Source organism: Pseudorca crassidens, chromosome 4, assembly GCF_039906515.1.
Source record: "Pseudorca crassidens isolate mPseCra1 chromosome 4, mPseCra1.hap1, whole genome shotgun sequence".
In the NCBI taxonomy this organism is placed as follows: Eukaryota; Metazoa; Chordata; class Mammalia; order Artiodactyla; family Delphinidae; genus Pseudorca; species Pseudorca crassidens.
The window spans coordinates 49,638,469-49,652,458 of NC_090299.1; the positions used below are offsets into that span (position 1 = coordinate 49,638,469).

At 36.6% G+C, this 13,990-nt stretch overlaps 1 long non-coding RNA gene across 2 annotated transcripts in view; it reads left to right on the forward strand.

Moving 5' to 3' along the window:
- LOC137223600 (uncharacterized) overlaps nt 1-13,990 on the forward strand; it is an 83,511-nt gene that overhangs the window by 4,272 nt on the left and 65,249 nt on the right. The window contains exons 3-4 of one of the 2 annotated variants that reach the window (XR_010942946.1): nt 2,012-2,072; nt 13,431-13,559. This is a non-coding gene — a long non-coding RNA (uncharacterized lncRNA). Of the gene's footprint in view, nt 1-2,011; nt 2,073-3,411; nt 3,809-13,388; nt 13,560-13,990 lie in introns of those variants that run through there. The other variant, XR_010942947.1, reaches the window with a different exon arrangement.

The following is a 13,990-nucleotide window of genomic DNA, read 5'->3' on the forward strand; positions in this document are numbered from 1 at the left end:
TGTAACCATCTTAATAATAATTTGATGATAGCAATCTTTTGCAGATAAGGATCAGAGAGTTTCAGGACTTTGCCCCAAATCACAAAACTAATTAATAAGTTGCAGAGTCCAGGGAGAAATTGAGAATTTTCAATGCTATTTTGCTGCCATGGTGGCCATTATTTCTGGTCTCTTGAGGGCCATATCAAAATACGTGACTATGCTTCCTACAACACATTAAAAAGTCACTGTTAGAACTGGTTTGCAAGGCAGAAATAGAGACAGATGTAGAGAACAAACATATGGACACCAAGGGGGGAAAGTGGGGAGGCAGGTGGTGGTGGTGGGATGAATTGGGAGATTGGGATTGACATATATACACTAATATGTATAAAATAGATAACTAATAAGAACTGTATAAAAAAATAAATTAAATTAAATTAAGAAAAAGAAATTGGGTGTTAGGATCGATGGGACAATATTATGACTTAGTATAGTGATATTTAAGCACTTAAACAATTTAAATATATTAGTTAACTAATTTAACTCCTACTTTTGGCTTTTTAAAAATTATTTTTGTGTTGAGATATGATTGGCATATAATATTGTGTAAGTTTGAAGTGTACAAGGTTTTGGTTTGATACATTTATATATTGCAATATGATTCTACTTTTAGCTTTCAAAATTAAATTTATAGTTCCTCCATCACAAAAGTTGTGAATGTCCTTTATAAAAAATATAGGAATCCAGTAAGGTAGAAAGAAAAGAGAAACAAATTACTCAAAGCTTACCATTTAGGGTACACGGGTGTTACGTTTAACATTTTAAGATTTTTTTCTATGTATAATTATTTTTTAAACTTTTTTTGGTTTTGATCATAACTATTTTCTACTCTCATTTCCTCCTTAAATACCATAGATATTTCTCCATGTGATTATCAGCACTTTGCAATAGAATTTCAAATAGCTGCAGACTAATTAGAAATGTAATTCATGATAATTCCCTTAACATTTCCTCTATTGTTGAGCTTGTCTTTAATATTACTCATAATGTTGCAGTAACTGTCTTGGTGCATGTAATTTTTTTGTATTTAAGTTATTGTATTAGGTCAAATTAGCAAAGATCTAATTACTTAACCAAAAGTGAAGTGGTGTGATGTGGTAGACAAAGCATGGGCTTGGTGCTAGAGAGACTTGGACTGGAATTCTGTTTCTGGTTCTCTCTAGCCCTGTGGCTTGGACAAATTTCTTAACTCACAGATCCTTTGGGTTTACATTTATAAAATGGGGATACTCATATCTGCTTCACTATATTGTTTTAAATATTACATGAAATAATGTACATAAAGCTCTTAAATAGCTTGTAAGGTTTTGATGCTTGTTATTGAATCATTCTCCAGATGGTTGCTCCAAGTTACCTTCTTATAAGTAAAGTATGAAAAATTCCCATTTCATCACACTCTTCTTAGCATTTTTTTTCGCAGTGATTCAATAGATAGAAGGAGTGTCCTGTTATTTTTCAAGTCCTGCTGCTTTGCTTCTCGGAGAGAATGAGTATGTTCTCATAGACTGGTTGCCATGTTGATTGGGGTCCCTTACTGACTTAGGAGAATTTTTTCCTCCTCAGAAAAGAAGTTTTATGTATGAAACTGTTATTATTCTTGGTTTACTTTTTCCTTTATCATGAATTTTAAAATGTCTATTCCTTAACATACTCCACAGTTTTTCTTCATGTGTTTCTATAAAACCTTTTTTTGATTACAGGATAATTCAAAGACCTGGTTCTTTTCCACATATGACATATTTCATGTCTATGCTTAGTGGGACCTACAGGTGGGGTTACAGGTGGGATCTAATGAAATCTTACCTTAGTGACTCCAATCTTACCGGCTTATTCAGAGTCATTCACTATCTGCAAGAAATTCTATCTAATACTTTGTGTCTGTAGGTATGGTTCTTTTGTCATGTTTATTTCAGTTTAGTGAATATTTATTAAATGTATACTACTTACCAGCCATTGTGTTACTATCTAGGTCAGGAGTTCCATGGACTCTGAACACTGTGGATGGAAACCAATGTGATCTGTGAACTTGGGTAGGAAAAATAAATCTATCTTTGCCCTAAAAATCTCTTACTAGCTAATCATTAATTCTCCAAGTTGCAAATGTAAAGCAGCTAATTCCAGCAATATTAGCATTGTCTGTGATTTTTATCATCATTAGAAATCACAAATATTTTATTATCACATTACAGTTATTGTTGAGATCTAGAAATGTTACCTTTGTTACCGTAGTTGACCTTTGAACAACACAGGGCGTTAATCTGAGTATAATTTATAGTCAATCCTCTGCATCTATGCTTCCTCTATATCCAAGGATTCAACCAACCGTGGATGGTGTGGTACTGTAGTATTTACTATTGAAAAATATCTGTGTATAAGTGAACCTGAACAGTTAAAACCTGCACTGTTCAAAGATCAACTGTATTTTAAAATTATGTTGGTTATTTGATTTACCATGAGATTTTATTTCATAATGTATTACTAAAAAAGAACACACATTACTATATCATAATTTTTTTCTCTAATTATTTCTATGATTGGTTAATATAAAATATGCAGATATTTCCATAATTATTTTCACTTATAATCCTATAAATTTTATTTATGCATTTCAAAAGTTTATTCCGAGAAAGTTATTTTCCACAGATTTCATCAGCTTGACAAAGGCATGGCACAGAAATGGTTAAAAGCTCCTGAACGGGTGGATAAAGTATTTACAAAAATAAGGTCATCATAACTTAAATTCTTGGGGTTTTCCACATGCCTTCTCTACCTAATACAGATTTTCTTTGGGGAATGGTGCTCCTTGGGTATACTTTACTCTTTCTCACATGACTTTAAAGTCATAAATGTCTATTGAACTCTTACCACGTGTGTCAGATGCTTCACTTTACCTCCATTGTCTCATTTAATTCTTCAGAGCTTGCTATGAGATGGATACTATTATTTCCCTCATTTAACAAATGATGAAACTGAGGCTCAGAGAAATTAAGTAACTTGCCTATTCACAGTGCTGTTGAGTGGAGGAAACTGCTTGGGCAGGTTCTGAGGTCCATGGTTTTAAATGTGGCCTTGTTAAGCCAAGAGTCACTTGACATAGTTAATTTTAATCAGAGGCCACTGAATAACATAACCCCTATCCTATTACCACAAGAATCCTAAGAATTAATAGGAAAGTGACATGCTTCCTTTCTTCATCATGTAGACGAGTTTCTGTGCTGATCATTCTCCATTTTCCCTCCAGAGTCTTTTTTTTTTGCCCTTCTCATCCCTGTACTCTGCCCCAAAAATCTGACCTCAAGAATGGCATAATTTGGGCTCCACTTTTCTCTACTTCTAATTGGCTTCTGCTAATGGAAGTCACTGGCGAGAAAATGGAGGAACAGCTTGGGGAGAGCTACCAATATTTCTGTCTCTACTTTCCCCTGTTTGGCCATGTTTTTTACATATCCTATGTGGAGGAGGTTACATATCCTATGTGGAGGTTCCTTTTCTCTTGCTACAACATTTTTTGAGTACCAGTAACATTTTTCCCTCCTCTGCCCTTTCAGGTCTCGGTTGATAACAGCTTCCTACTATTGCTAGTCCCTGGATGCTCCACCATCTCTTGCTAGTTACCTTGACTTTCTTTTCCTCTCAGTAAATAATGACTTCATTGAACCTTCTCCAATTAACCCTTTGAATGGATCATCTGATTTTTACCAGCACCACCATTGATACAGTTTCCTGTTGTAGATGGAATGGCCAACTTGTCCATAGTTCAAGAAAGGTAAAAGCAGTTTCTCTTCACTAAAAACATTCACATTCCTCTGCATGAAGATTTTCATGTTTGACAAAAGTATGTTTTGATGGATGAGCAGTTGGGCAGTGGAGAAGCATCAGTGGAAAGATACTAGACTAAGTCCAAAAACTATGTCTGCTTTTGTATCTGTCCATCTTCCTAATGTAAACCTGGGCAAATTCTAGAACCTCAGCAAGACTCAACTTCTTTATCACAGCAAAGACAATAAGGATGCCTGTCAGAAGGCTGTATGAGGAACAAATGAGATGATCCAATGAAAAGACTGTATTCTATAAATATATGTATAAAGTGAGGTATTTTAAACTTGACTAATTGCTCACACACTGTGTTCATTAAAAAAAGATAATAGATATGGGAGCACTACAATAATTGGGCATTTTATAAATGTGATTTAACTCTGTATATTGTACATTTCAGAAATCTAGGGTCCTATCATATACATGAGTATCCTTTACTCTTTCTAATGGAACTTTAAAATATAAATGTGTAGTGACCTCTTACCATGTATGTCAGATACTTCACTTTACTTCCATTATCTCAATTAATACTTCAGAAAATGCTATGAGATTACTGTTACTTCCCTCATTTAGCAGGTGATGAAACTGAGACTCAGGGAACTTGCCTATTCACAGTGCTCTTGAATGGAAGAAACTAACTCCAGTGCTAGCAGACTGCCCGGCTTGTATTAGCTACTCAGTAAATATTTCAAGAGATAGTCACTAAGTGCCTAAGAAATGATGCCTAGTCTCAAATATCTTTTTTTTTGTCTTGCAAAAAAAAAAAGAAAAGAAAAGAAAAAGAAAAAAAGCTGACAAACACACACATGTAAAACGAGTTACCTAAGCAAGAGGGCACTTGACTCATTCTGACCAGGCAGGAGGAAAGACATGAGAGAATAAGATAGAATGGAAAATGGAAAATGATCTGGTGTGACTCTAACATAGGATGACTATGAGAGGTGCTGGAAATGGTGCAAGCTCAGGCAAAAGTACTAAGGTGTATATAGAAATATAGATACAAAATAGGTTTTAGGTCAAGATGGAAAAATTGGGTTGACTGCATGTAAGTGAGAGGCAGATGGTATTGATATAATCAGGGAGAGGGTCTCGAAATTTCTGACTCATATTCCTGCATGGCTAGTGGCACACAACTGATGCAAGGATAAGTTTTGAGGTTGAATGTCATAATATGAGTTCAGACATGTAATAAGAAAAATCATTGGGATACTTAAACAGAGATGTTCCCAAACTTTTTAAAATCTGGATCTAAATGTTAGGAGACAGGTCAGGACCACAGAAATATAATGATATTTCATGAATAATGCAAAGAGTGAGTTATTTTTAAGAGTTGAAGTTTTTGAATAATAAGGATTCATTACTGTAAGCACTAAAACTTTAAAAATGTAATCACTTGGATGATCGAAAATTTTATTGCGCTTTTTTCTGCCACCTTAAATGATGCATCTTGAACCAAATTTATTTTTTTCTTGATGGCTTAGGGTCATCACTATAATCATTTGTCATGATACCATGCTATAATTCAGTGATGCTGTTGGAATAATTGAGATAGATAGAACTGTTTCCCTTTGTTAAACAACTTCAGATCATTGTTGTGCTTTTTTTTCTTGAGTTTCATTTTTATCATTTCTATGATTTCTCATTTGCTGTCAGCTATCACTTGCTGCAGCTATCAATGTGTCACCATGAACTGATATACTGTATCCTTTCAATCACTTGCTCTTCAGCTAACACTAGTTGGGAAACCAGATAATCATGTATACTGGAGCTATATGCAGAGCCTGCCCAAACAGTGTCAGAAGGAGGAGCAGAGCATCTCCCTAAGAGGAAACTACATGAGCCTTAATGAAATAGATTTGGGATACTTCTTTTGACTCTTCAAAGGACTTCTGTGTTTACTTTTTAGTTCTCAGCTGTGTTTCACAAAGGTAGCATCGCCAGAATTTGAGTTCTGGATTAGTAAAATGTTTTTGTATGCATCCCAAAAAGGATAAGATAAACCAATAGTTCAGGACAGTACGTTTAATGCATAGTTTTAATTCTCAGACATAGAATCTGCTCTGATTTTCATCAATTATATAGGATTAACTGTTCATACTACTTTTTCAGTTCATTTGCTACAAGAAAGAAACGTAGGGTCTAGTTGATTAGCAGGTCTTTGGTGGTGTTTAAATTGTGTAAGGTCAGTAATTTAAGTTAGAATACTTCGTTAATTTTTTCAAGGTGATTAGATCAAACCCAGTTGATTGAATATTCCAGTGTTTCTGCAGGTTGAACCCTCACATGTTGGTCCATGTGCTTTTGCATTGTTTTCTAGGCAGGTTTTATTGTGCTCCCCTATACTATCACCCTGGAATGTGTTGCCATCTCTTTCTCTAGTTAAAGTAGTCCTTCTTCATTTGTCACTGTGTGTCATCACAAATGTTGCTTTGAAGCTCTTTTTCTCTCCCACGTGCACATTTGTTAGCAGTTTCTTGATAGTGTCTACTGGGTTATTTGTCTCTGAGGAATATCATTTTTGGTTTATTTTTCTCTGATATTCATTTAATGACTTGTCACTTTAACTCAAGCTATAATTTCCTGTCAATCATATTGTAAATTTCTCATGCATCAGTCAGCATGTCTCTTGATGTTCCTCCTGTTATGTCTTGTCTACAGAAATTTTCTTCTCCCCATGACCTTTGATTTATTTCTTGAGAATAGCATCCTGTCCTCTCTCTACTGTATGGCCAGGAATCTATTGCCTATTTTTACTCTGGCAGCTAAAAATATAGCAAGGTACATACAAGCATATGAAGCATCTCCCTCCACTCTCACCTTTTGTATCTTTTACTATCTAGACAGACATGCATGCACAGGTAGAATGCCAAGCAAAATTGGAGTTATGCAGCCAAAAGCCAAGGAACTATCAGAGGCGAGGATTGAGGTCTGGGACAGATCCCTCCGTAGAAACTTCAGAGGGAATATGGCCCTGCTGACACCTTGATTTATATGTGGAATCTAGAAAAATGGTACAGATGAACTTACTTGTAGGGCAGGAATAGAGACGTAGATGTAGAGAACGGATGTGTGGACACGGGGAAGGGGAGGGTGGGACGAATTAGGAGATGAAGTTTGACATAAATACACTACCATGTGTAAAATAGATAGCTAGTGGGAATCTGCTGTATAGCACAAGGAGCTCAGCTCGGTGCTCTGTGATGACCTAGAAGGGCGGGATGGTGGGGTGGGAGGGAGGTCCAAGAGGGAGGGGTATAGTTATACATATTGCTGATTTACTTCATTGTACCACAGAAACTAGCACAACATTGGCAAGCAATTTTACCCCAATAAAGAAGAAAAAAGACTCTGAGAGAATACATTTCTGTTTTTATGTCAGTCAGTTTGTGGTACTTGTTACAATAGTCCTAGATAATTAATCCAACCCCCGTTATCTGACTTTTTTTTTTTTTAAAGGCATAGATTAAGGCAAAGAAAAATATTTTGGAGAATCTATCTGACTTGCCCACCTCAAGAGAAAGACATTATATTTTACGTATTAAAAAATGTAGAAGGTCTTTCCATTCAGTTCAAAGAGCAATTTTCGAAGACAGTGGTTCCCAAACCTGGCTACGTACCAGAAACACTTGGGGAAACTTTTAAAAATGCAGATGTCTAAGTTTTACTTTTTGGAGATTCAGATTCAGTATGTTTGGGAAAGAACCTGCTTTTCTATTTTGAACAATCTTTCTAGGTAATTTTAATGATTGGGTGAGTATAGGAAGCACTGATCTAAAGGGTTGAGTAATGAAGGATATATTTCAATACCTGGGCATATAATTCTTGGAAAAAGAGATCATCTAATAAACTTTCAAATCCCTTGCCTCCAGTTTCATTGATTTTAAGATTGAATAAGCTAACCAGAAAACCTCTGCCCTGAACTTCATTCTTGTGAAGCAAAAAGAGATAGGGACCTCGGGAGAGAGTGAATGTAATAAACTTCTAGGGGCTTTAACAGCCAAGGAATGAAATTTGGGGGATAGTTGAGTACTTTAGGAAGTCAGTTTTCATTCACAATTCATTCAGCAGAGTTACAGAAGACCTACAATGAACCAGTTAATAATAGACTCAGGCGAAGATGAGATATGCTCCTTTGAGCAGAACTTCTAAAAAGAGAGATGGCTCAAGAAGTAATGACAGCAAGCTTTAAAATGTAATTATGCAAATAGGACCTCAGGTAGCTACAGAAACAAACATGGCTACACAAGGAGCCCTCTCATGTATCCAGATTCTAAAAATCATGTGCAAAAGTTGGGAGAGGGACACATAAACAAAAATACAAAGGAAGAGCATGGGGCTATGAAAATTGCGTTAGAAAAGCTTGAAGTAGCAGAGCAGGTAATATGGTTTCCATTTATACATAAATAAACTAAAATTAAGGAGGTAAAGCATCTTGGTTATATCTTGGACCTAGCCAAATGGTACTGAGTCCTATTCCTTCATTTACTCCACTGCTCTGTTGCTCAAAGCTAAAACGTGATGTTCCTTGTGGCATAAACCTAAAGGAGTCAACTGGAGGCTTTTTTGCAGAAAATAAACCCAGAATTGCCACTTCACTTCTTATATATACAGACCTCCTATCCATAAAGGAAAAGGGAGTACTCATAAGTCTTCTAAATAATATTTTTAGCTAAAAACCTGCCATAAGATATTCTCTAAGAGAAAAGGGATATCAATGTCCCTTTTTCTGATGCCCCAAATCAGAACGTGTCACTATGTTTTTGTTTTATCTAAGTCAATTTTTAAAACCTTCCATATTTTTTTGAATCACTGTAGTAAACTCCCTGATTTTGAAAGGATGCTTTAATGTCTTTTAGTCTCAGGGCTCCAGGGTCCAAAGAGGAATCTCTTTTCATGACCAATTAATTACATCCTCTTTCTGTAGAGATACTGTTATAACTTAGGCTTTTAAAGCTACTCTTAGTTTAGTTTTGATGAAAATGATTGACACCACAATGAATATAGGTTTTTGGCTGTAAACATCCCAGTCCAGGGCTGTGAAAGACTAGGAAATAGACTTCTAAATCATTAGTTGACTGCTTGATGTATATTGGACAAGATCAAAGAGTTTGGTAATTACCTAATCAATCCTTCCAACAAGTCTTTGAGGTAGGGGGCTAATAGCATTGAATTTATTTTGCAAATGGGAAGCTGAGGCATTGGGAGAATGTTTAGTGTTGACTTTTATTCCCGTGTTACAAGCAATTCTGGAAAAAAATATTTGTTTTCTTTCCCACCTTCCATCTCTAGTCTAGAACAGTCCAACACACAATGGGAATCAGAATGAGAGAGAAAATACTAAACAGTAAGAAGCTAATATAGAACCTGTTGGACTAAGCTTGAACATAGAAATGGATTTTTTTTTTAGAAAATCCTTCTATCATCACAGATATATTTATAACGCTTGCCTAAAACATCAGAACTGACTGACATACTAAACTGTTGAATCATGATCTATTTTGGAAGGGAGAGAGAGCACAGTCAGGACGTCGACAAAAATGCAAGTGGATGTTCTGTTCTATTTGAAAGGAACAATGAGGGTCATGACCCATAACTTACAGAGAGTTCTGTGCACTTTTGGCAGAATTTAAAGGGCATCAGAAATATGTCATGGGATTTCTGGGCAAAGAGCAAAGGAAGGATGTGCACAAAGAGATCTTTCTAAGGAGATGAGTGATCTGAACCCAAGTCAAAGGGGACACGTAAGTGAGGCTGAAGGGTGGTTGTAAGGAACTAGTGAGAGTCCTTAGTGTTTCATTGAATTTCCCTGCTTGCATTAGTCAGTTGCAAGTGTGCATAAAAATGCTGTGGCAAGGTCTGCTATTCACCACCATCTATTTCAGGTGTCCCTTAGAATCCTCTATGTGGGAGCCCACAGGGACCTTAGAGGTCATAGTTAAACACTGCCATTGTACAAATAAAGAAATCAGATACAGGTGAAAAGACTTGCCCAAGGTCACATAACTCATTCTTAACAGCCTATGGACTGGAGCCAAGGGTATTGAGTTCCAAAGTTTTTATTTCGTGTACTCTATATTGTCCCTACTTTTTATCAATTCATTCCTTCATGCGACAAAAAATTTCTCAAGTGATCAATATGTTCCAGGAATTCTACTAGGCACTGGAGATTCAAAGAAAAATAAAGCAGCTTCTGCCTTAAGCTGCCACAGCCCAGTGGAACAGTCATATTTGTGTTAAGATACAGCCACAAAATGACAAATATCATGAGAGTGACTATGGGAACAGAGAAGAGGGATGAGTTTAGAATTACACAGAATATTCTTTCTTTATAGGCTTGATTTTCCAAAATTAGTTATTTACATTGGAATTCTAATTCAGATCATTGATCATTTAAGAAAACATAAGCTTAGATTTTTCATTGCTTATGAATGTGAATCAGAGCCATCATATTTTTGGAGATTTGATTTTTTTCCAGGCTTCTATTGTGGATTGAATTGTGTCCCTCGAACAAGATATCTTGAAGTCTTAACCCCTAGTACCTCAAAATGTGATTTTTTTTTGGAAGTAAGTTCTTTACAGAGGTAATCAAGTTAAAATGAGGTTCTTAGGATGGACCCTAATCCAATATATGGATTATAAAAAGGGGTGTCCTTATAAAAAGGGGAAATGTGGACATGCACAGAGGGAAGATGATGTGAAGACACACAGGGAGAAGATGGCTGAGTGACCGGAGTGATGTATCTACAAGCCAAGAAATGCCAAGGAATGCCAAGGATCCACTAGAATTCTAGACTTTTTTGATTTTGGAATTCCAGCCTTTAGAAATGTGGGACAATAAATTTCTGTTGTTTAAAGTCACATAGCTTTTTTTTTTCTTTGTGACTGCAGCCCTAGGAAACTAATACAGCTTTCTGGACAGTGATCAAAGAGCAGGATTGATTTCTATTCCTAACATCTTGCTCCAAAACTTAAATAAAAAGTAGCTGGCAGCTGTGCAGCTACATTTGACCAAGTCATGTGGACTCTTGACTCTAGATCCAGTGCAGTTGGACACTTGCACAGGGTTCTCTAAGGGCTGAATCGGGTTTTGGGACATTCACATCCTCCCACCTCATTCAAATCACTATTAATATTCCTTCAGTAAGCTTTTAACATTGAGTTCTTAATGTGGTCTCACAACCGTCTCAGGTTCATAAAAATTATAAAGAACTGACCTAGCTAAAAACACAAAAGCTCCTTCAGCTCTCTGGCTTTAGAATGCCAGGCTTTTCACACTGAAATGACTGGGCTGTTTCCATCGAAAACTTCTAACATGGGGATTGTCGTCAAAGTAAGCTGGTATTTTAAAAATGATTTAATGACTACGACTGCAGTACAGGGCATAGTGCTTTTTAAAACCATATAACCATGACTGCAGATATCATTTCAAAGATATACTCCTCCAATTCATGTAGAAACATCTATGAAAGTTATTAGGCAGCATCTTTGAGAGCTGTGTAATTTTACGTAGAAGAATGCTGCAATGGCTTAAGAACTAAATTGCTAGCAGGTTAGATTAGAAACATCAGCTCTCTATACCTTCTGCAATTGACCTGCTGTGCACCTTACACAATGCACTTCTACTCTCTGAGCTGCCATTTCATGAAGAAAAAACCTAGGCAATGATATTCATTTCCTCCTTCCTTAGAGTATGGTGAAGCTATAGAAATTTGTGTTTGGGGTGCTTTTGGAACTCAACAAGTGAAATAAAAACTTTTATTTATAATTTTCAAAACTTTCTCATACAGACATTTTTTTAACTGATGGGGGTGGGGAGTGACACCCCATCCCCCCACATATAGAAGTCTTCCTTGAAAAGCCTGTTGCATTCATCCTCATGGATGTTACAAACTCACGGTGGGATATGCTGGTGAGCAATGAGTCACAGTGAGGTCACAAGAATGGACTGGGATCTAAAGCCTTGGTCCCCAGACACAGCTGAAAATTGTGCCCAGCCAGTCCTAGATCTGGGAGACTCAAGCCTCATGTTGCTATAAGACCTGGTCATGTGATAGAGTAGAATCTGTATATCAATGTTAATACCATGGGCCATCAATAGGAATACAAAAGCACAACTGGGAATACAGTACTATTGAAGGTCTTCTTGGATGTATTACACACCCACACAGAAGATAGCCCGATTAGAAATTTCTTAAAGGGTAATTACTTACCTGTGTTACATATAGTGAGCATCCAAATCTTGATTTCCATCTTCAGGTAGAGCTCATCCTTTCCAGGTATATATCTATTTATATCTATAGATAATAATATTTAGATAAGCATGTTAACTTGAGATTTCATAAAGAAAAAGCTTTATTGAGAATGACTGAACCATCCCTATGGTAGGGAATTGTATGCAGTTTATTCCATACACACACAATGAGCCGTACAGGGTGTTTCCAAGTGTTCTCATGTCAGTGTCTAACTCTTCTTGACTAACAGACTGGTGACACTGTTTACCCAGTGTAAGCAAGAATATCATCTCTCTTCTGTCCTTATCTGGTCTACATCCTTTTGTGGGCATTCTAAGCCATCTTTGCCTTGTGCCTTCTGCCACGGGGCACCGTTTCTCATTTCAGTTCTCTTGGTACTAATCTCTGAAGCTTCTAGACTTTTTTATTTAAGTCTGCCAGATGCTGCAGCTCTCTGCCTCTTTAAACAGAATGCACTGAGACCAGCTTCTCCAGGGGCAGTTGGAGTCTTTTGGTAGGAATACTATTTTCTCTGAGCTTAGCAGCATTAAAATGGGGGCAATTAAAAATTATGGTGGAATTATTTCGTTTATGATGCTGGCCCTTTGACAGTACCATGCCATTCCCTAGGCAGCACTATTATATTCTCACTCTATACCCCTAACAACTCAGGGACATGACTGTTATAGCTCAATTCTGTGTTGCATTATAGTTCCTTTCCTAATAAACCTCTTCTATTTTCTTTCTTTCCTCTCTTTCTCCTTCTCTTTTTCCCTTTAATTCTCACTGAGCATTTAGTACATGCTAAACACTCTACTAAGTACCAGACATACAAAGATAAAATAACCATATTTATTGCATCCTACTCCAAGCTCACAATCTAGTGAAGGTGATAAAGTAGACAAAAAGCTATAAAAGAGTGTGGCACAAGCTGAATGAGGTAAACTACCATGGAGATAATATTGTTGGGGAATCAGGGATCTTTCATGGAGAAGATGTTACCTGAAATGAATCTTGAAGGGAAAGTACATTTTTCATCAGAGAGAAGGTGCTAGGTAGAATAAGAACAAATTACAAGTGTATCTTTGTATGTGATGTGCTACCTACTGCTGTTTTTCAGTCCAAGCCATCATCAGTAATAGTTATGGCAGGTGATTGTACATTGTGTATATTCCATGCAAAAAAAATTATTTAAATATCTACTTTAAATTTTCTTGCCTCCAGGGTACTCATTCCCACTTTTTCATCTCTTTTTCATATGATGGTTTGTCTTCCCTCTTCCCTTCTATACCCCACAAGTGCATGTACATTCTCACTCTGCTCTCTGTGAACATGTTCAAGTTTGTCATCAGCCTTTGTCCAAGAATGTCTGTGAAGCAAAGAGAAGAATAATTCTACTTGCTAGCCTACAGAGGACACACAAGCCTTCTTCTGCAGCAGTCTCCAGATAAACACTGATGGATCCTTCAGGTCAGTGCAATCTGTTTTGCCAGACAGTAGATGGATAGGGCCATGGGCTGTTACTAGACAAAACTGTAAGAATATATCCTGCAATATTGCTGCATTTTGCTTGCTGCTACAAAACGGTCTCCAGTTCTCCACTTCTTAAATGTTTTCAGTTACTTAAGTCTAGAATGCAGAAGGTGGGGTCACTGTTAAGGGTCTCCATAGTTCTTCATAATTATAGTTCTTATATTGGTTTTAAAATTCTTTTTGTTCCAAACAGAGTATAACACAATTAAATATCTCACTTTGGGTCTTGGAAGAAATTCAAGCAGGCATCATTTGGCAAGATGCCTCAGACCATTACAAACTTTACTATAGCAACTAATTCAATAAATATTTGAAGATCTATTATATGGATAGACACTGTGCTAGGCTGTGAGGAAAGAGGGTTGTAA